General features: G+C 37.4%; 1 pseudogene; it reads right to left on the bottom strand.

The window, feature by feature from the left end:
• Positions 1–9,718: 9,718 nt before the first annotated feature.
• LOC104088976 (TMV resistance protein N-like) lies at positions 9,719–20,631 on the bottom strand (annotated as a pseudogene).
• Positions 20,632–21,292: the final 661 nt, after the last annotated feature.

Raw genomic sequence — 21,292 nt, 5'->3', positions numbered from 1 at the left:
CTTATTGGCCTTAAGTGTAGCAAAACGTTTGTTGCACTTTAGACCCTTTGGCCGTAAGTACATCTGAAGTGCAATTTTTCACTTCAGACTTATTGACCTTAAGTGCATGAAACCATTGGTTACACTTCAGACTTATTTGGCCTCAAGTACATATGAAATGCAAATTTTCACTTCAGACTTATTGGCCTTAAGTGAATATAAACGTTTGTTGCACTTCAGACTTTTTGGCCTTAAGTGCATCTGAAGTGTAATTTTTCACTTCATACTTATTGGCCTCAAGTGTATCTGAAGTGCAATTTTTCACTTCAGATTTATTAGCCTTAAGTGCATGAAATCATTAGTTGCACTTCAGACCTATTTGGCTTTAAGTGCATTTGAAGTGCAATTTTTTCACTTCAAACTAATATTTTTTAACTTCAGACCCGATAAGTGTGAAATTGATCGTAAAGTGGGTATAAGTTCAATTGTAACCCCAAAACCGGGTATAGATGCAAAAGCCCCCTTTAATTATGGCACAACCAGCCAAGATAAATGAGATGGAATATTAATCATAAGCAAATGCAAATGCAAATCCAGAATTTGAAATTTATAGGTTTCTATAGTGATCTCATAGTTATTCCGCCTCTGACGGTCCATGTTCTGCCATAGAATGAAGAAGTTCAAGTCAGCGTCTAGAAACTTTATTTATTTATTTGCTATAAAATACTACGAGTTATTTTTATTATATTTATCAAGATAGTTTTGTTAGCTCCAAAACTCTTTGACTAGTTTAAAAACTCTGTTCCAACTCAAATTCCTATAGTGTAGGCATAATATTATTAACAAACTATTTACACAACTTATACCTAAAATAAAAAAATCATAAGAAGCTCCAAAGATGACAGAAGAGGCTAATCGCCAACTGAAGAAGAAGAAATCAGTACCTCCGAATCAAATTTGGGAAGGTTTCTGTTTCTATCTACTGTGTGTATATGTGTTTTTTTAACAACGGTAATGTTTGAGCCAACTTTATACAAACTCGTAACTCTGACCACCAAGACTTCGACAGATCAGAAAAATTCTTTTTTTTAACACTCCGCTGCACCCTTGTGTTCATTCTACTTCTATTCATCAGGGTATTGAAAGACTATGGCGTCAAGGAATCTTGGGATACATTGTTTACTATAGATGATCCCTAGCTTTATAAAGTTGTCCCGAAATATAGGTTTGCGGATGGTGAAGTCCTATTCTGGTCCATGCATTTTCTAAATATTGGGCACTCATTGTCACGACCCAATTTCCCTTCCGTATAATGTCATAATGGCACCTAGTCTCTATAACTAGGTAAGCCTAACATTTGCGGAATAATGAAACGAAAACATGAATTAAACAACTAACAGTTCAAAATACACAGTAATCCCAAAATTCGGAACATCGTAAGTCACAAGCTACAGAAGAAAACTAGTATCTCTATACACCAGAGTCTAATAACAGAAGTAAGGAAAGTAAATGGCATAGGAGGGAATAGAGGGGGACTCCGAGGTCTGCGGATGCGGCAGATATACATTGAAGTCTCTGTACAGCAGCAAACACTCTCAGCTAGTAGCGGGGCTGATAAGAAGTACCTGGATCGGCACACAAAACATGTGCAAAAGAGTAGTATGAGTACACCACAATCGGTACCCAGTAAATACCAAGCCTAACCTCGGTAGAGTAGCGACGAGGTCACGTCCGGGCCCTACTAGAATATAATAATAAAGCAAGACAAAAATAAAATATCGCAGTAAAATAAAGACTGAAATTTAACAAGAAAGAATTTATAGAAGGTAATAGCTCAATACACAAAAATACAACGAGGGATCTCCCGAGATACCGTCTCGTAGTCCCAAATGTAAATGTGCAGGGGGATCTTCCGAAATACCGTTCGGTAGTCCCAAAGTAAATATGCAAGACAGGGGGATCTCCCGGAATACCGTTCTGTAGTCCTAAAGTAAATATGCAGTACAAGGGGATCTCCCAAAATACCGTTCCGTAGTCCCAAAGTAAATATGCAGCGTAAATTATAGAACTACAACTACATCACGAAATCTTATGATTTAGACTAAGTAGCAGTCAAGGAAGAAGCAGGAAATTCACTAAGCATGCTGCACAGAGTTCACATAAGCAGTTAAGACACATAGACATGTTGTATTAGACTAAACAGGATAGCTACACATATTGGAATAACTCAATTAATAATGAAAATAGATTAATACCCATTAAAATGATATAACTCAAAATAAAAGGAAAATAGGTTGCTACTCAGTAAGAAAATCGAGTTTTTTTCCATAATTAGCCTGTGTGCGTACTCGTCACCTCACGTACACGGCGCTCACATATCACAATAGTTTCAAATCTTAAGGGGGTTTCCCCCACACAAAGTTAGGCAAGCCACTTACCTCGAACCAAGCTCAATCAATCGGTCACAATGCCTTTCCCACGAATATCCGGCTCCAAATGGTCCAAATCTAGCCAAAAGTAATTACATATCATAAATACAACCATAACAGACTCATCTAATTAATGAAATCAATACTTTAACAAAAATTGAGAAATTCGTCCTAAAGAGTCGACCCGGGGCCACGTCTCGGAATCGGATAAAAGTCACAAAATCTGAAAGTCCATTCACTCACGAGTCTAACCATATCAAATTTACTAAAATCCGATATCAAATGGTCCTTCAAATCCACAAATCAAACTTTCTAAATCCCTAGCCTCAAACTCCCAAATTACATCTTAAATACATACTAACTAGGTGGAAAAACAAATGGGGAAGCAAGATAATTGATCAAAAATAAGCACAAGGGACGTACCTCAAGAAATGCCTTGAAAAAGCTCTCACAAAGCGCCCTAAACCGAGTTTGCAAACTCAAAAATGATAAAAATCACGAAACCCTTCGGTTTTAAACACTGCCCAAGCATTTTCGCACCTGGGCACCCGCTGGTGCGGAGCCTGGGCTCGCACCTCCTTAGCATCATCGTGCTGGACCGTGTCCTTAAGGACAAGCAAATGTGGGTCATCATACTAACGCTCCCTTATACGATCATAAAGAGAAGACCGAGAGACCACACAAGTCAATACTCGACTCGGCTCAGAAATATCCAATCTCACAAACTAGTTGGCTAAGGCCTGAACATCCAACGCCATGGACCTCTCTGCTGATAGTAGATATGCTAAGATCCCCAAACTCTCTGCCTGGCGACTGAACGCATCGGCCACCACATTGGCCTTCCCAGGGTGGTACAAAATGTTGATTTCATAATCCTTAAGCAGCTCCAACCACCTCCTTTGACGCAAATTAAGATCCTTCTACTTGAACAGATGCTGCAAACTCCGATGATCGGTGTAAATCTCACAAGGAACAACGTACAAATAATGCCGCCAAATCTTTAAGGCATGAACAATAGCTGCTAACTCAAGGTCGTGGGCAGGATAGTTCTTTTCATGCACCTTCAACTGTTTGGACGCGTAGATAATCACCCTACCGTCCTGCATCAACACCGCACCAATCCGCGAGGCATCACAATATACAGTATAAGACCCTGAACCTGTAGGTAATACCAATATTGGGTTTGTAGTCAAAGTTGTCTTGAGCTTCTGAAAGTTCTCCTCACATTCCTCTGTCCACCTGAACGGAGCACCCTTCTGGGTCAGCCTGGTCATAGGTGCTGCAATAGATGAGAAACCCTCTACAAATCGACGATAATACCCCGCCAAACTAAGAAAACTCCGGATATTCGTAGCTGACGACGGTCTGGGCCAACTCTGCACTGCTTCAATCTTCTTCGGATCCACCTGGATCCCCTCACTCGATACTATATGACCCAAGAATGCCACTGAGTCTAGCCAAATCTCATATTTTGAAAATTTTGCATATAACTTCTTTTCTCTTAAGGTCTGAAGCGCATTCTTTAGGTCCTGCTCATGATCTTCCCGACTCCGGGAGTATACCAGAATGTCGTCAATAAACACAATGACTAATTAGTCAAGATAAGGCCGAAACACACTGTGCATCAAGTGCATAAAAGCTGTCGAGACATTGGTCAGTCCAAAATACATCACAAGGAACTCGTAATGACCATACCGAGTCCGGAAGGCAGTCTGCGGGATATCTGGCTCCCGAATCTTCAACTGATGATAGCCGAAACGTAAATCAATCTTGGAAAACACTCTGACAGCCTGTAACTAATCAAATAAGTTATCAATACGAGGCAATGGATACCTGTTCTTCACTGTGACTTTGTTCAACTGGAGGTAATCAATACACATCCGCATAGAACTATCCTTCTTCTTCACAAATAAGACAGGAACACCCCAAGGTGGCACACTGGGCCGAATGAATCCCTTATCAAGAAATTCCTGTAACTGCTCCTTCAACTCCTTCAATTCAGGATGAGCCATATAATATGGAGGAATAGAGATGGGTTGGGTTGCCCGGCAACAAATCAATGCCAAAATCAATATCTCTGTCGGGCGGCATGCCCGGAAGATCAGCTGGAAACACATCTGGAAAGTACCTCACTACTGGAACTGACTCAACTGTAGGAGTATCAATACTGACATCTCTCACATAGGCTAGATTTGCGTCACAACCCTTCTCAACCATTCGTTGTGATTTAAGAAATGAAATAACTCTGCTAGGAGTATACTCTAAGGTATTTCTCCACTCTAACCGCGGTAATCCTGGAATAGCTAGTGTCACGGTTTTGGCGTTATAATCAAGAATAGCATAATGGGGCAACAACCAGTCCATGCCCAAGATAACATCAAAATCTACCATGCTGAGCAATAATAAGTCGACTCTAGTCTCAAAACCACTAAGAGCAATCAAACACGACCAATACACACGGTCCACAATAAGAAAATATCCCATAGGAGTAGACACATAAATAGGGAAACTCAAAGAATCCCGCGATTCGCCCAAATATAGGGAAAAATAAGAGGACACATAGGAATATGTAGAGCCTGGGACAAATAATTCTGACGCATCTCTATGATAGACTGGAACAATACCTGTAATGACAGAATCAGAAGCAATTGCCTCTGTACGAGTAGGAAGGAAATAATATATGGCATGGCCTCCCCCTTTAGGGCGACCTCTACCTCCCCGACCTCCACCTCGAGCTGGCTGAGTAGGTGGGGTGGTAGCTGGTGCTGTAATCATGGCCTGAGGACCCGGTGGGGATCGTTGTGGCTGAAAAGTCTGTAGAGGTGCACCCCTCCTAAATCTGGAGCAATCCCTCACCATATGGCGAGTGTCGCTACACTCAAAACAATCTCTAGGAGGGCGTGGATGATGTGACTAGCTCTGGCCAGATCTGCTGGACTGGCCGCTAGGAACACCCCGAGCAGGAGGCACATTAGATATTGGCGGTGCATAATAAGGCTCCTGGGGCCTAGAAGGGACCGGGATACCACTGGCGGCTAGAAACATTGAATGGACGGGGCGACTCACATAACCCCTAGCATGGCGAGCTGCTGGGGCACGAGCGCCAGAATAAGAACCAGTCTATCGAGACCTCTTGGCCTCCCTCTTCTCTCTATCTCGGGCAAGCATGCCCTCGAATCTCCTGGCGATACTCACAACCTGCTGATAAGAAATATCCATCTCCAAATCCCTGGCCATATTAATCCGGATGCTGGGGTGGAGTCCCTCAATAAACCGTCAAACCCTCTCTCAAACTGTGGCAACCATGGCTGGTGCATGTCGGGCCAAATCACTGGAGCGAACTGCATACTCTGACACAGTCATAGCACCCTGGTGCAGCTGCTCAAACTCCGTACGTATTGAGTCCTTGAGGGTCTAAGGTACATACTCTCTCAAAAACATGTCCGAGAACTGAGTCCATGTAAGTGAAGCTGCCTCAGCCAGACTACTCAACTCATAAGCATGCAACCACTGATAGGCTGCTCCTCTAAGTTGGAATGTAGTAAAAGAAACCTCGCTCGTCTCCTCTACGCCGATAGTATGGAGAATACGATGACACTCCTCCAGAAAATCCTGAGCATCATTTGTAGCCAATCCGCTGAAGATAGGTGGGTATTACTTCTTGTACCTCTCAAGTCTGAGCTGCTCTACCTCAGAAGTTGCTGCCCTAACCTCGGGATGAGCTGGAGCTACTGGTTGCATTAGTACAATCTCTGGAACCTGGTCGACCTGAACCTGTTGCTCTGGAGTACCAGCGACGGGAGTCTGTGCTCCTCCCCCGGCCTGAGATGTGGCAGGAGCAAGTAGAATCAAACCAGCCTGAGCTAAGGTGCTGAACATGCTCAGAAACTGGGCTAGAGTCTCCTGGAGGGCTAGTGCAGGAACAGGTGTTTGCCCTCCAGCTGGAGCTTCTGGGAGCTCCTCTGTAGCAGCTCGTGCGGGTGCTTTGGTTGCACCACGTGGACGTCCTCGGCCTCTACCCCGGCCCCAGCCTCTCACGGCTCTAGTAGGGGGTGCAGGTGCTTGGTCATCAGATCCACTTGTACGTGTCCTCACCATCTGTGAGAGAATAGAATACAGAAGTTTAGAATTTTTGAAGTCAACAAATTTCGCACGACAAGGAATCAAAGTAGTAAAATTGTCCTAACAGTTCCATAGCCTCCCGTAGATAAGTACAGACGTCTCTGTACCGATCCGCGAGACTTTAATAAACCGGCTTGTGAATCACGACACCTATGAACCTAAAGCTCTGATACCAACTTGTCACGATCCAATTTTCCCTCTGTATGACGTCGTGATGACACCTAGTCTCTATGACTAGGTAAGCCTAACATTTGCGGAATAATGAAATGAAGACATGAATTAAACGACTAACTATTAAAAATACAAAGTAATCCCAAAACCAGGAACATCGTAAGTCACAAGCTACAGTAGGAAACTAATATCTCTATACACCAGAGTCTAATAACATAAGTAAGGAAGGTAAATGACATAGTAGGGAATAGAGGGGGACTCCGAGGTCTGCGGACGCGGCAGATATAACTTGAAGTCTCCGTACAACAGCAAGCACTCTCAGCTAGTAGCGAGGCTGATCAGAAGTATCTGGATCTGCACACAAAACATGTGCAGAAGAGTAACATGAGTACACCACAATCAGTACCCAGTAAGTTCCAAGCCTAACCTCGGTAGAGTAGTGATGAGGTCAGGTCCGGGCCCTACTGGAATATGATAATAAAGCAAGGCAAAAATAAAATATCGCAGTAAAATAAAGACTGAAATTTAACAAGAAAAAATTTATAGAAGGTAACAGCTCAATACACAGAAATACAATAGGGGATCTCCCGAGATACCGTCTCGTAGTCCCAAACGTAAATGTGCAGGGGGATCTCCCGGAATACCTTTCCATTGCCCCAAAGTAAATATGCAAGACAAGGGGATCTCCCAAAATACCGTTCCGTAGTCCCAAAGTAAATATGCAGTACAGGAATACCGTTCTGTAGTCCCAAAGTAAATATGCAGTATATGGGGATCTCCCAGAATACCGTTCCGTAGTCCTAAAGTAAATATGCAGCGTAAACAATAGAACCACAACTACATCACAAAATCTTACGATTTAGACTAAGTATTAGTCAAGGAAGAAGCAGGAAATTCATTAAGCATGCTGCACAGAGTTCACATAAGCAATTAAGACACGTAGACATGTTCTATTAGACTAAACAGAATAGCTACACATATTGGAATAACTCAATTAAGAATGAAAATAGATTAATACTCATTAAAATGGTATAACTCAAAATAAAAGGAAAACAGGTTGCTTCTAGTAAGAAAATCGGGTTTTTTTCCACAACTAGCCCGTGTACGTACTCGTCACCTCATGTACACGGTCCTCACATATCACAATAGTTCAAAATCTTAAGGGGATTTCCCCCACACAAAGTTAGGCAAGCCACTAACCTCAAACCAAGCTCAATTAATCGGTCACAATACCTTTCCCACGAATATCCGGCTCTGAATGGCCCAAATCTAGCCAAAAGCAATTACATATCATAAATATAACCATAATAGACTCATCTAATTAATGAAATCAATACTTTAACAAAAATTACAAAATTCGTCCTAAAAGGTCGACCCGGGCTCACGTCTCGGAATCGAAAAAAAGTCACAAAATCCGAGAGCCCATTCATTCATGAGTCTAACCATATCAAATTTACTAAAATCCGATACCAAATGGTCCTTCAAATCCACAAATCAAACTTTCCAAATCTCTAGCCTCAAACTCCCAAATTCCACCTTAAATACACACTAACTAGGTTGAAAAATAAATGGGGAAGCAAGATTATTGATCAAAAATAAGCACAAGGGACTTACCTCAAGAAATGCCTCAAAAATGCTCTCAAAATTCGCCCTAAACCGAGTTTGCAAAGTCAAAAATGACAAATATTACGAAGCCCTTCGGTTTTAAACACTGCTCAGGCATTTCCTCACCTGTGGAGCCTGGGCTCGCACCTACGCACCCGCCGGTGCGAAAATATGGCCGCACCTGCGAAAACGACTAACCTTGGGTGCCTCCGCTTCTGCGACCACTGGTCCGCATCTGCGCTATCGCTGGTGCGGAGAAACCATCGCACATGCGACCTCTGCTGATCTCCATCCCTTCCGCACCTGCGCTCAACCTTCCGCACATGCGGCCTCGCACCTGCGGCTAATACCCTCGTAGGTGCGATCATACCAGCAAAAGACCAAACTTCAGAAATTTTTCAACTTCCATTCCAAGTCCGTTAACCACCCGAAACTCACCCGAGGCCCCCGAAACATCAACCAAATTTACCAACCAATCCTAAAACACTATACGAACTTAGTCGAGCCCTCAAACCACATCAAATAATGCTAAAATCACAAATCATCCTCCGATTCATACTTAAAGAACTTGAAACTTCTAAATTCGACAACTGATGCCGAAACCAACTAAACCACGTTAGATTGACCCCAAATTTTGCACACAAGTCATATTCTACATTATGGACCTACTCCAACTTCCGAAATCAGAATCCGATCCCGACATCAAAAAGTCCACTACCGGTCAAAATTTTCAAAAATTCGACTTTCGCCATTTCAAGCCTAAATAAGCTATGAGCTCCAAAACACAATCCGGATATGTTCCGAAGTCCAAAATCACCTAACGGAGCTAATGGAACCGACTGAATTCCATTATGGAGTCGTCTTCACACAGTTCCGACTACGGTCCAAATCTTAAGGCTTAAACCTCCATTTAGGGACTAAGTGTCCCAAAACACTCCAAAAACCAAAACGAAACCTCCGAGTAAGTCACGATAGCAGAAATAGATATGGGAGAAGCAGTAAATACGGAATCAGGGCTATTACTCTCAAAACGGCCGGCCGGATCGTTGCACTCATTTAGGACATCTAGAGGACCATTTGAATTATGGCCTTGATGTAATACAGTTCAGAATGGAATCGGTGTTACAGAAAGCTTGATCTCTCCAAAATCATTTAGTTAGTGTTTGCTTATGTATGATCAAGACACTTCTCTTTTTTCGATTACCATGTTACAACCTCTTTTGTTGTTGTTGCTGCATGTTACAACCTCTTATTTATTATGTTAATGTCCAACTTATGTTTCTTGAATATATCTCGTATATATTCAGATAAAGCTATTCCCATCTGTAATACATGCTATTATTTGCTTGCTTTTCAGCTGCTGTACAATTCATCTATTTGGAGCTATCATTTACAAAATATGATGATATCACTCAATAAACAAGAAGTTGCTGATTTCCACTTTCTTTGTGCAAATTAGAAGATGAAGTACAGCAACATGAACGAATCGATAGGAGCATTGCTTTGTGGGCCCTGTTCTCTCAAAACATCAAAATGCTCGAAGATCTCCGGCAGCTACGCCTTTCTTGATCAGTGAAATGATGTAGTCCATGAAGACCCAATCACAGGGTAATGTAATAGCGCCACCACTTGGTAGCCCGAACTCTTCTTCAGACATGTTTAAAAGTTGCCTAATGATCTCATTTTCAAGGTAAGCCAAGGGAATCACAAAGCGCCTTCGATCAATTGTGGGGACGACAAAATGGCCTTTTAGGTCGTGAGCCTGATGAGTTGACAAATTCCTCTACCTTGCATTCTCTTTCTTTGCTGTGAATTCAAACCACGCAATGATTTTCAGTCTAATTGAGCTACCTAAACCACTTTGGAAAAAGTCTCCTTTCTTTATGTATTTTGGCCGCGACCTGAGTTTTCTTTTACATGTACATATGCTTTTACAAAAAGCTTTTCATCTGCACATGTCAGTCAAAACTCGAAGCAGCCTGAGTTTTCTTGCAACTAATATGCGTCAAAGATTCGCCCTACCGAACCCCACAAAACTAACTGATGAAATACAAACACCTGAACTGTTTTCCCTGTGCATATTTAGATAACACTGCAAATGGAAAAACAACTCGGATCAGGTCTTTGTACGTTTATCAGTTTAGGTGAGACAAGGATACCCTGAAATCTGTTTCTATCTCTGAGCCTGAACTTTCATTTTCAATAAAGCTGTTGAACTTGGCACAGGCCATCTTTGAATGTCAAACAGCTGAAGCTTACTCATGTTCTGTTTGTAATTTCCATTGCTCATGACAGATCCTCGAGGCCGAAGAAATATGTACTTTCTTCCTCTAGTAGAGTTTTAGGCATTTTCTCAAATTGCAGAGAAACAGATTGCCTTTCATCGCTAGTGTATAAAGACTGCAATTTTGATGGACTGGTTTAAGAATCTATGACACACCTTTCACATGTCCTGGGGGAAGCGAACAGACATGTTGAGATTGCAATTCTAAAATTCTTTAATGAATGAAAGGTAATACACTGCAAAACACCAGAAAAGGACGTAAGATAATAAAGACAGGAAACAAGAAAGAATCAAGGCACAGGATTCGTTGCTTTAAAGAAGCCAAACAAAGAAATAAGTTTAATCAGGGGGAGGGTGTTTAGTGTCGCATACAACTTCCAGGAACAATCTTATTCCTTCTGCATACAACTTATCATTGAACAAAATTGGGCTGCACTTGGAGCCAGGGATTAGTGGGCTGCTACAGATTGAATGTTTAAAAATAGCTGTCACTTATTTTGTTCTACTAGTTTTTGGGCAAGCGCGTTGCGTGTGTATTCCATATGAAGATCAATTTTTTTTTAAAATCACATAATATATTGTTGAAAAGATGCCAAATGTTTTATAAACAAATCATCTTTTTGATCTGTCACCGAGGTAAATCAGATAAATGAAGATTTGGTATATGAATATAAGTAAAATGGATTCTGGTGAGACATATAGATAATCAAGATTTTTTATTCAAAGATCTGGTTTGAAAGTAATTAATTGCATCATTAACCAATTTTTCTTTTCATCCTTCTTATATTGCAGAAGTTAGTCTATTTTGTGAGTCCTTAATTGGGTTCTGAAAAGGTTTTTGAAGTTTTGGAAAGCTTAATATGCATGTTTGTAGCAAGTGTTTTTTGAAATTTCTGATTTACTGCCATGATTTCTGCTCTTTTCTTGGTATATAAAGTATGATTGGTACTTCTGCAATTGAAGTTCCAGATTTTTCCTTTTCAGGACTTTTTATGAAGGAAAAAAAAAAATATTTAAGAAGATGTTTTACTCCCTCTTTACTAAACTGAACCTCCACATTTAACTTGGTACAGATATGAAAATGGCCCTGCAAAAGTGTATTGCTAAAGTTGGAGCATGATCATTACGACAAGCAACTTCTGATGGAGAGAATACAAGACTAGTTGGGCTCTACATCCCAAAGGAAGAATAGTTGCTCGACTGCTGGAAGTATGTTTGATTCCTGGAAATAGTTCCCCTTCGGTCCGCTTGCTAATAGTTCCAAGGCTTCTTTCATCCATCCATTTTGGCACAGCTTTCTTGCTTCGCGAACATTCATCTGAATTGGTTTTTGAAAGTCTACCTGTCAGCAAAGGTGAAGATGTGATTTCATTTCACAAGACTACTATTCTGGTCTAAGAGAGGCGTCACGCCACCTTTACTAATAAGACTAGTATATAGTATAGATATATGTAGATTTAAAAAGAATGGATTATTGCATACCCAAGTAAGTTCTCTCGCGAATCGCTTTCTCAGGCCAAGAGTCTTGTTATTCTGCTACAAACAAAGGAACCATATGTTCTTCATAGGCAATGCCACCGGCTTTAGAGCAAATGGCTTCCAAACTTGCAACTTACTTTCATTAGAATGTGACCTTTGTTTCTAATGTTATTAGAGTATGCGACAGCGACAGCAACTGGCTTCATCGGTCATGGTGTCATGGAATTCATCTTTATACAACAAACGAAGTCCATACTTCTTTATTACTCCAGAAAAAGATAGCCTAATAATCCCATAGTCATTTGGTGTTTTTCCATTTGCCTTAGATGTATCCCATAAGATAGCAAAAGGTACAAAGAAAAAATGAATATAATGTTCTGAATCAGATTCTGAATGGTTGGATAAGCCAAGTTTCTGGGTCATCCACGACATCCCGTCATCACATACGGGAATCAATTGAGTTGTGGTGTCAACTAATATGCCAGAGTAACATACAGCAAATCCCAAGAATCTATCAGGTATATACCAATTTTCAAGCAAATCGACTGATACACTACTATCCGTTCCCTTATGGTGGAACCAACTTGGGATCTTATTCCTAGGATGCCAAATGGTAAACATATTTTTGGACAAGGAATCTGAAGCAGAGATGTTCTGAAACAGGGCACGTGCAAACAAATTATATATAGTATCATTGTGTGCATCATCCTCATCATCAAGTGGTGTGAATATCATCCTATGTAGTTTCTTTCTCTTTGTTACTAAATCATGGATACTTTTCAGAGCCATATGACAATCTACATGCAATTCATTTAATTCTGGTGGAAGTTCTGGCAGCTGTGAAAGCCTCTGGCAATCTTTTAAGTCCAAGATTCGAAGAGCACCAAGTTGGGCTATGCTTCGAGGCAAATGCTCAAAATTATTTCCCATGAGATACAATTTTTTCAAAGAGGATAAGGATCCAATGTCTTCCGGAAGTCCTCAAAGTTTCCAATCCTTCTGCCACCGGAGGGAACTCAAACTCCACTCTAGCTCTAAAGAGTACTCCATTTATTTCTCCCTCGACAACAAATGAATGATAGCATTTGAATTATGAGGGCCAACACATTATTTTGTGCGAAATTAGAAAATTATTTATTTTATATATGGAAGTTACTTGTTCAGAAACTGAATAAAATGATTGAAAAAACCTGTAGCAAAGAGAAAAGTGCTTTAAAGAAGTGAAATATAAAATGGGGAAACCCAAATGTTAAATGCGGAAGCAATGTATAAAAGCTTATATATCATTCTTAAAATAGTTGTACAGAATGAACTCTTTTGTTTTACTAATAAGTATTCCTTCCATCCCACTATTTACAATCTAGGATGAAATTCATATGAATCTAATCTTACTATAAGAAATAATTGAATGAGTTCTTAAATTGAGTTTCTTAGTTAAAATGACGACGGGAAGATTTGAAGAAAAAAAAGGACATAAAGATCTTACAATAATACGAGAACAACCCCAAATAATATAAAATACAATAATTTCTTTTGAGATGGAAATACATTAATTTTTAGCTTATGGAATTATCAACGTTTGTTCATTTAAAGACATGCATCATAATTGTAGTAAAAATAGAAAGTACCTCAAATAATACGTGACAAAAGCAACAATATTGTTAATTATCACTAAATTAAAGGACAAAGATAGTTAGAGAGAAACAAAATTGGCAATAAAATAGAACTCATCAAACTATTGTACCTTTGCTTCCGTCCATAAATGATGCAGTGAATTATCTCGAAGGTGAACAAGCATTTTAGGTTCAAATTCAGCTGGCAATGACTCACAAGGATAGCCATTCACGGCAAACCAATGTAAGCTGTTGGGCAGATACTCAATGGAACCATCACAGGTCGGCCACGTCACTATGTTTAATATCCTAAGCTTTTTCATATTTTTCATGGCCTCTTTGCTAAAGCGTAGTCTACCAAAATAAGAAGGAATCCAGATTACTTCCATTTTTGTGGTCCCCTGGTAAGAAGATCATTAGTCTACAAAGTATAATTTCAAACGCCGTATAAAATCCGCTTGCTAATATGATTATTTTCTCACTCCTTACAATGCCAAAGTATAAGATACAATATTAATTAGATTCTTTTTAAGAAATATTGATGTTACTTCATAAAAATACTTTTTGCAAATAATTCAATAGTTTTATTCTCTATTATTACATTTTTCTTGGAAGTTCATTAGAGTCAAGGCTATAAGCTTTTTATGTTGTGATAGAAAGTAATTGTAATTGAAACAGTTCCAAAACATTGTACTCCTAACTTTTTTTATAAAAAAATAATGGTAAAGTGAATCTCTGATTGAGTTATTATGTAATAACATGTTAATCCAAAGAATGAAATTGGATCAAACAAATTAAGTGGCTACTAGACTAACCCATCGCTTAAAAATTTAAGAAAAACGAATTATGCAACATAAATTAAAGAGGTTACTAAACAAATTGGGAAATTAATTGTTTTTTGCTAATTAGGCAATTATTATTAATTTTGCTTCTCCTACTAACTAAAGTAAACAACTAAAAGGACGTACCTGCAACAAGATGAGCAAATAATAGGAATTGACTGCCCTATGTGTCTTTGGAATATAAAATTTAGAAATTAAATATTATTGCATTGTTTAGCCTACTTACGGTGTTGTTGCTCATCACTTCTTCGACTTCCTCGGCAAGCCATAGTCTGCTACGTTCTCCGGGATCTTTTTGAAAATTCACGATATATTTACCCATATCTTCTATAAAGTCATGCATTTGAATCTCATCATTTTTAGAAATGGACATAAGAGATTTGTCAATGAAGACCCGCAATTTGTATTCAGCTCCATGACAACTCTCAAGAATTTGCATGGCGAAATCTTTATATACCCCTCGAAAGAAGCATGATATATTTAGAAACATCTCTTGTTGTTTGGGCTCTAATCCATCATAACTGATTTTGAGTTTTTCAACAATTCCCAAATTAGAATTAATTTTCATTTGCTCTATTGCACTTTTCCATTCAGTTAAGCCTAGGTTATCCAGCAAAGAACCCCACACTTTGAGGGCTAACGGAAGGCCTTTAGCATAATTTACTACCTTCAATGAAAGCTCCTTAAAACACTCATTTGGACCCTCTTTTTTGAAAGCATGCTGATAAAATAATTGAATGGGTTCATGATCAGGTAGTGCAGTCACTTCATATATTGCATCATCCTTCCCTATAAAATGCTTGTTTCTAGTTGTTACAACAACTCTACTGCCATTACCAAACCAACCAATATCACCTGCTAAATACTCTAAATGATCTTTATGATCTATATCATCAAGCATAATTAGCACCTTCTTAGAGCAAAGTATGTCCGGAATCATCCGCTTCCCATCATGCTTATTATTGACGTAATCATTTTTTTCTCCTTAATAATTCAGAGAGAAGGGTGTTTTGCAAAGAATGCAGTTGATGTCTTTTTTTATTTTCTTTAATATCCGCAAGGAAATAAGTAGCTTCAAATTGATGAGATAAAGTGTCAAAAATGGTTCTTGCTATTGTCGTCTTCCCTACACCACCCATCCCCCAGATCCCCAATATGATCCGAACATCATTGATTCCTACCTTAAGTAGGGACTTTAATTTCTCCAGATGAGTATCTATTCCCACAACATCTCGCAAAGAAGACAAAGTAGCACTATTGTACAATTTGAAAATTTGGTCGACAATCTTCTGAACATTCTCTGCCTCAATCCTACAAAAATAAGAAAATTAATTGTGGATAAATGTAAGAAAGTCATGTATTAGTAAGCATTTCATAATTATTATTATTATTATTTTTAATTACATAGGGGTAGGGAAAATGGGAGAGAAGATTACAAAGTGAGGAATCGAACTCTCATCAACTAGGTGAATTAGCAACCAACTCAGCTACTAAATATTGTTTATGTGCATAGATATAATTAAAAGACTACGCACATAAAACAAACGCTTGAAGGAGCAATTGATATATCATATGTGCAAGAATGTTATTGAGGAATTGTAGTGATAGGAACTATAGTGTCTTCTGGCTGATATATATATATTAGTCAATTGTCATTCTATTTTACAAAAATTATAAAATAAAATATTGGCGGATGTCTATTTTATACAACAACCACAACAACAATAACCTTGTGGGATTATACTGGGTTATTGTTGTTGTATAAAATAAAACATTTCTGACGTCTAAAGTATATTTTAAATAAATTGTTTCATATATTTTTTAGTCACCCTTGGCGGATGTCTATCCTTTTAGATTTGTGTAGCAGTTAGAGCATTGCTCCAACTTTGCACCTTCTTTTTTGTTTTTTGATTAATTTGTTTTTGGTGTTGCTCTTATTTTAGGGCTACGAATTTCAACTTGTTTTACTTCAAGAAAATTGAATAAGAAAAAAAGAAAAATAGAATAAATAATTAACTTAAACAATAAAGGAAAAATGTCAGTGGCTGCTGTTTTTAGGTTAATTTTAGCTCTCGCACGTTACAAGGAAGTGAAGCCACTCTCCATTCAGTGGCACTCCATGAGGTTTTAAATAGGAAACGTAATATTTCAGATTTCAGGGGTAATAGCAAAATGTGAATAGCTTAAGATGTTTTTTATTTATTCTCTCTAATTATATTGATAGGAACAATACTTCTGACCGATAGAAACATAAATAACAACCGTCATTCCTTTTTTGAGGAAAAAAAAATAAAAACATTTTTAACGTCTAAATGACAATCAATGAAATTAGATTGTGTAAGCAGTATTCTTAGCAAAATAAATTGATTAAGTTTCCACCTTTTAATTTTTATTTTGTAAATATGACAAATTTATTTAGTGTCTATTCTGTTTAACTCATTTTTGAGGTACGGGGTCTTTTTTCTATAGTAGAATATGTAGTCTTCACATAAGCAACCACATTTGAATGAAAATTATTCCTTTTGAGCTCCTCACTTTGCTCCTATGGTAAATCGAACCCGCAATCCAAGGGTTTGGAGTTGGAGGTGCTTAGTACTTGAGCAACCCTCTCTTTGTGGTATTCCATTTTTTCATTATAAGAAATTAATGTGTTTTTAACTCACCCGTCACGGATATCATATCCTTTTAGATCTGCGGCAGCAGTTAGAGCAGTCCTCCATCTTTGCACCTTTTGCATTCCTTCAACATCATCCATATACTTTGTTTCATGTTTGTCAAAGGCTTCAGCAATGTGAATATTCCACTATTGATGCGCCATCTGATATTGATGCGCCATGCTCTAGCCTTTTATCATCTTGAAACGTGAATATTCCATTATTTTCCAAGCATTTGAAGAGGTGACCTGTAAATGTTCTTCGAGTATCTTCACCTCTAAAACTTAGAAAGACTTTGTAGTTCCACCGAGGAAACTGTGAAGTACTCGTAGAATCAGAAGATAGAAGATGATGCCATTGATAAATTGCAGTTGTGGATAAATTGCAGTTGTGGTAAGAGATCAACTGATTATAATAGGAGAGAAAGAAATAAACAACTAGCTACTTGCACTTCAAATAAGAAAAGTTTGTATGAGATTCTCCATAGAATTATTGGTACTGGGTTTTCTTTGAACTTTAATAGAAAGAAATTTAGCCAACTGATGCATACGGTAACATTTAATGTGGTAGGAAATTATTGTGAAGCTTCTTCTTAATGCTTTACTCCAGTTGATTTGAATTATTGTTGTTTTGTTTTCTTTGAACTTTAATAGAAGGAAGTATCAATACTTCACCGTATATACACAATGGTCAGCTAAAAGTACAAGTGGATGCATTGAATTGAATTATTGCTCCAAAGCACAAACACAAACGTCCCTCTCTCTCTTCTCTGCCAAAGAAAAAGGACCCCGTTGATTGAATTTCTTTTTCTATTAAGGAGGTTGACAAAGCCTTCGTCCAGCAAAACATTACTAAGTTTTTTTTTGGTAATGAACACAAAATTGAATGACTTTACGTAACAAAAAAAGAAAAATGACTTTTGGGTATTGAACACAAAGTTGAATGATCACAAATGAAATTTAGTCGCAGATTTGTTCCTAATTTATTAAGGTTAACAAAGTTATAATAAAGTTTAGACAAAATTGTACAATATATTGTGGAACATATCATTCTGCAAAAAAAAAAAATTATTTGGTCGACTTTTCAATATAATAATTGCCGAGATTAAAGGTGTAGATTAGGATATGTAAATTTAGCACTACTGTACTAAGGATTTTTCCCTTGTTTCAATATAAAGAAGGAGGTGTCTCATTTTTAAGAAGCATAGCTTTTCAAAGCTAATATTAACACATTATGATGACCCTCCACTGTACGTTTAGCTCTTGACATTTGTGTAATTTTTTCATGTCTTTAAGAATAAATCGGAAGACTTGAAAGATATGTAGCTCAGAGCTTTGCTGCCTTTTTAGCGTAAAATCTTTCTTATGCTTGTAGTAAGATTTGGGTTATTTATTGTGGTCGTTGCAGTAAGAACTCCGATACAATTATTGCTATTGGATAATATAGCATTATATGTGGTCGGGTCTCATTGAGTATTACTTTCCGGGCAAAAACATATGCTCTCATTAAGTACATTTCTTTTTCTTTATTTCTTTTTGATTTATTATTTCAAAATTTTCACATATTAAAATTCTTGTTTTTGTTTGTCACCGGAAAATCTTTTATGATTAAATAAAATGTGCATATTAAACTAGTGGATAATGCATCATATAATATGCTATTGGGTTCAACTGATCCCCTCATTTTCAGCACGGAGTATGGATATAGATGTAAGAAAATTACTATTAAGAGGCCGTTTGGATTAGCTGATATGAAATAGCTGATAAGCATTAGGTGCTGAAAAGTACTTTTAAGTGCTGGAACTGATTTAATAAATAAGCAGTTACGTATTTGGATACAAGTGCTGAAATTGATAATAAGCTGTTGCTGTATTTGATTAAAAAAAAAGTGCTAATAAGCTCTTTTTCTGTTAAAATGACTTAAATAACCTTAGAAGTGTTTATACTTATAAGGGCGTAATTTATTCAAAATTTTAGATTCCAAATCGATCCAAATACAAAATATTCTATTTGTCATTTTATTTTAAATACAACTGTGCTTAGATAAGATAATTTTTATGATAAATATTATTTATTTTATGATAAGCATATAATCATAAGTTATAATAATTAATAAATTAATAAAAGTTTCTCAGTAAAAAATTAACCTAAATAGGACAAAATATTTGAAGAGAAACAAACACTGTCTTTATCACCACAACATTTAGAAAGCAACACACCAAAAATTTGATATGTCCTCATTTATTACATACAGTTCAAAGATTAATACACAATCACATAGATATAAATATGCAAAGGAATAAAGAATTTGCTTATCTTAAATAATCAATGGACATTGCAGACTTGAAGAGGGGGGGTTAGGTTGAAATAATACTTGAAGTAGTGAGTATCGATGTAATAGTTTTGTTCTAAAAAAGAATATTTTAAGGATAAAATAGTAAAAATTTTGGTCAAACTTAAAGTGCTTATAAGCTAAAAATTTATAAGTTGGGGGTGACCAGCTTACGGCTTTTGACTTATTTTTGACTTATAAGCACTTGGCTTATAAGCACTTTTAACTTTACCAAACGCGTAGATAAGCCGAAAAGTGCTTATAAGCTAGTTTGACCAGCTTATAAGCTTAGCCAAACACCCTCTAAATAATAATAATTTTGAACTTATAATTCCAAAAGTGTAATGGGTACAATAGTAAGAACCAAACGTTGAACCCGTAAAATTTATATTCTGGATTCACCTCTTCGTAATAGTGCACTCATCTTCCCAAAATCCTAGATCTGCCTCTGACTTCTCCTAATAGAAATTAAATAGTAGGAGTTTTTTTGTTAAGCTTCTTCTTAATGTTTTACTCCAATTGATTAGAATTATTATTGTTATAGGGTTTTCTTTGCACGGTAATAGAAGGAAGTAGGAAATTCCTTCAAAGACCACCCACCCTCGCTGCACCAAATTCCACTGTAATATGTACACAAGGGACAGCTAAAAGTACAAGCCGATATATGAATCTACAAAGAAAACGAAGGGTAATATCCGAGTAATTTTCTTTGTCAATAGTTGCATTAATCAAAAGCAGTACTATGGTCTTATTTTTCTTTGCGCGGATAGAAAGTGACAACAAATGAGGTCCATAAATGAGAATGGAATGTTTCTTTTCTCAATTTTTTAATGTAGAAGATCAACTACTGTAATATGTACACAAGGGACATCTAAGTGTACAAGCCGATATATTAAGCTACAACGAAAACGCAGGGCAATATCCCAGTAGTTTTCTTAGTCACAGGCAATAGTTGCACTAATCAAAAGCAGTAATATGGTTTTATTTTTCTTTGCGCACATAGAAAGTGACAACAAATGTAGGTCCATAAATGTGAAGGAATGTTACTTTTCTCAAAAACTTTATATAGAAGAATCAACTACTGTAATTAATTTAAACAAAAATTACCTTTGTAAAGTCCATGTCGATGACTTAAAATCTATATCGTCACTTTTTCCTTTTGGGAAGAAGAAGCAATTTTGATATATGCATTATATCCTAGCTGACAAATGAGGCTTGGTAAAAGTACCTCCACCCACGACCGTTAGGTCCTGGGTTTGAGTCATGCTGGAGGAAAAGTGTGAAAACACTATAGATCCTCCTAATTTGGGAGGGGTTTAAAAAAAGAATTATATCCTAGCTCTGTTGCTCATTTTCCCAAAACCCAATAAATTCTTACTGTTAAATACAATTGAATCCCGCAATTAAATTCATTAAGAAAACATTACTCCCTCCAGTTCACTTTAATTGATTTTTTAACTTTTTTTTGTGATCCACAATATTTGATTTATCCTAATATCAAGAAGAAATTAACTTTTCTTTACCAAAGTTGCCCTTGGAATAAAAAGTCTAGGAGTGTTTGTTATATTTTCAAAGAACAAATTAAGGTTAATATGGTCTACTTTATTAATAATTAATGCTAAAAGATGAATCCCTTAATATGTGTGAAAATAGCCAAAAAATTAATTAAAGTGGATCGGAGGGAGTAGTATTAAGTAGTAGCTGTAATTTACTTGTTTGTTTAATGCTAATATTGGAAAGCGAGTACCTACTATTAATCACTTCAATAGCAAGAGTAAAATTG

Source organism: Nicotiana tomentosiformis, chromosome 5, assembly GCF_000390325.3.
Source record: "Nicotiana tomentosiformis chromosome 5, ASM39032v3, whole genome shotgun sequence".
Lineage (NCBI taxonomy): Eukaryota > Viridiplantae > Streptophyta > Magnoliopsida > Solanales > Solanaceae > Nicotiana > Nicotiana tomentosiformis.
The sequence above is the reverse complement of the archived record's forward strand: the minus strand, read 5'-3'. Positions and strand labels throughout refer to the sequence as shown.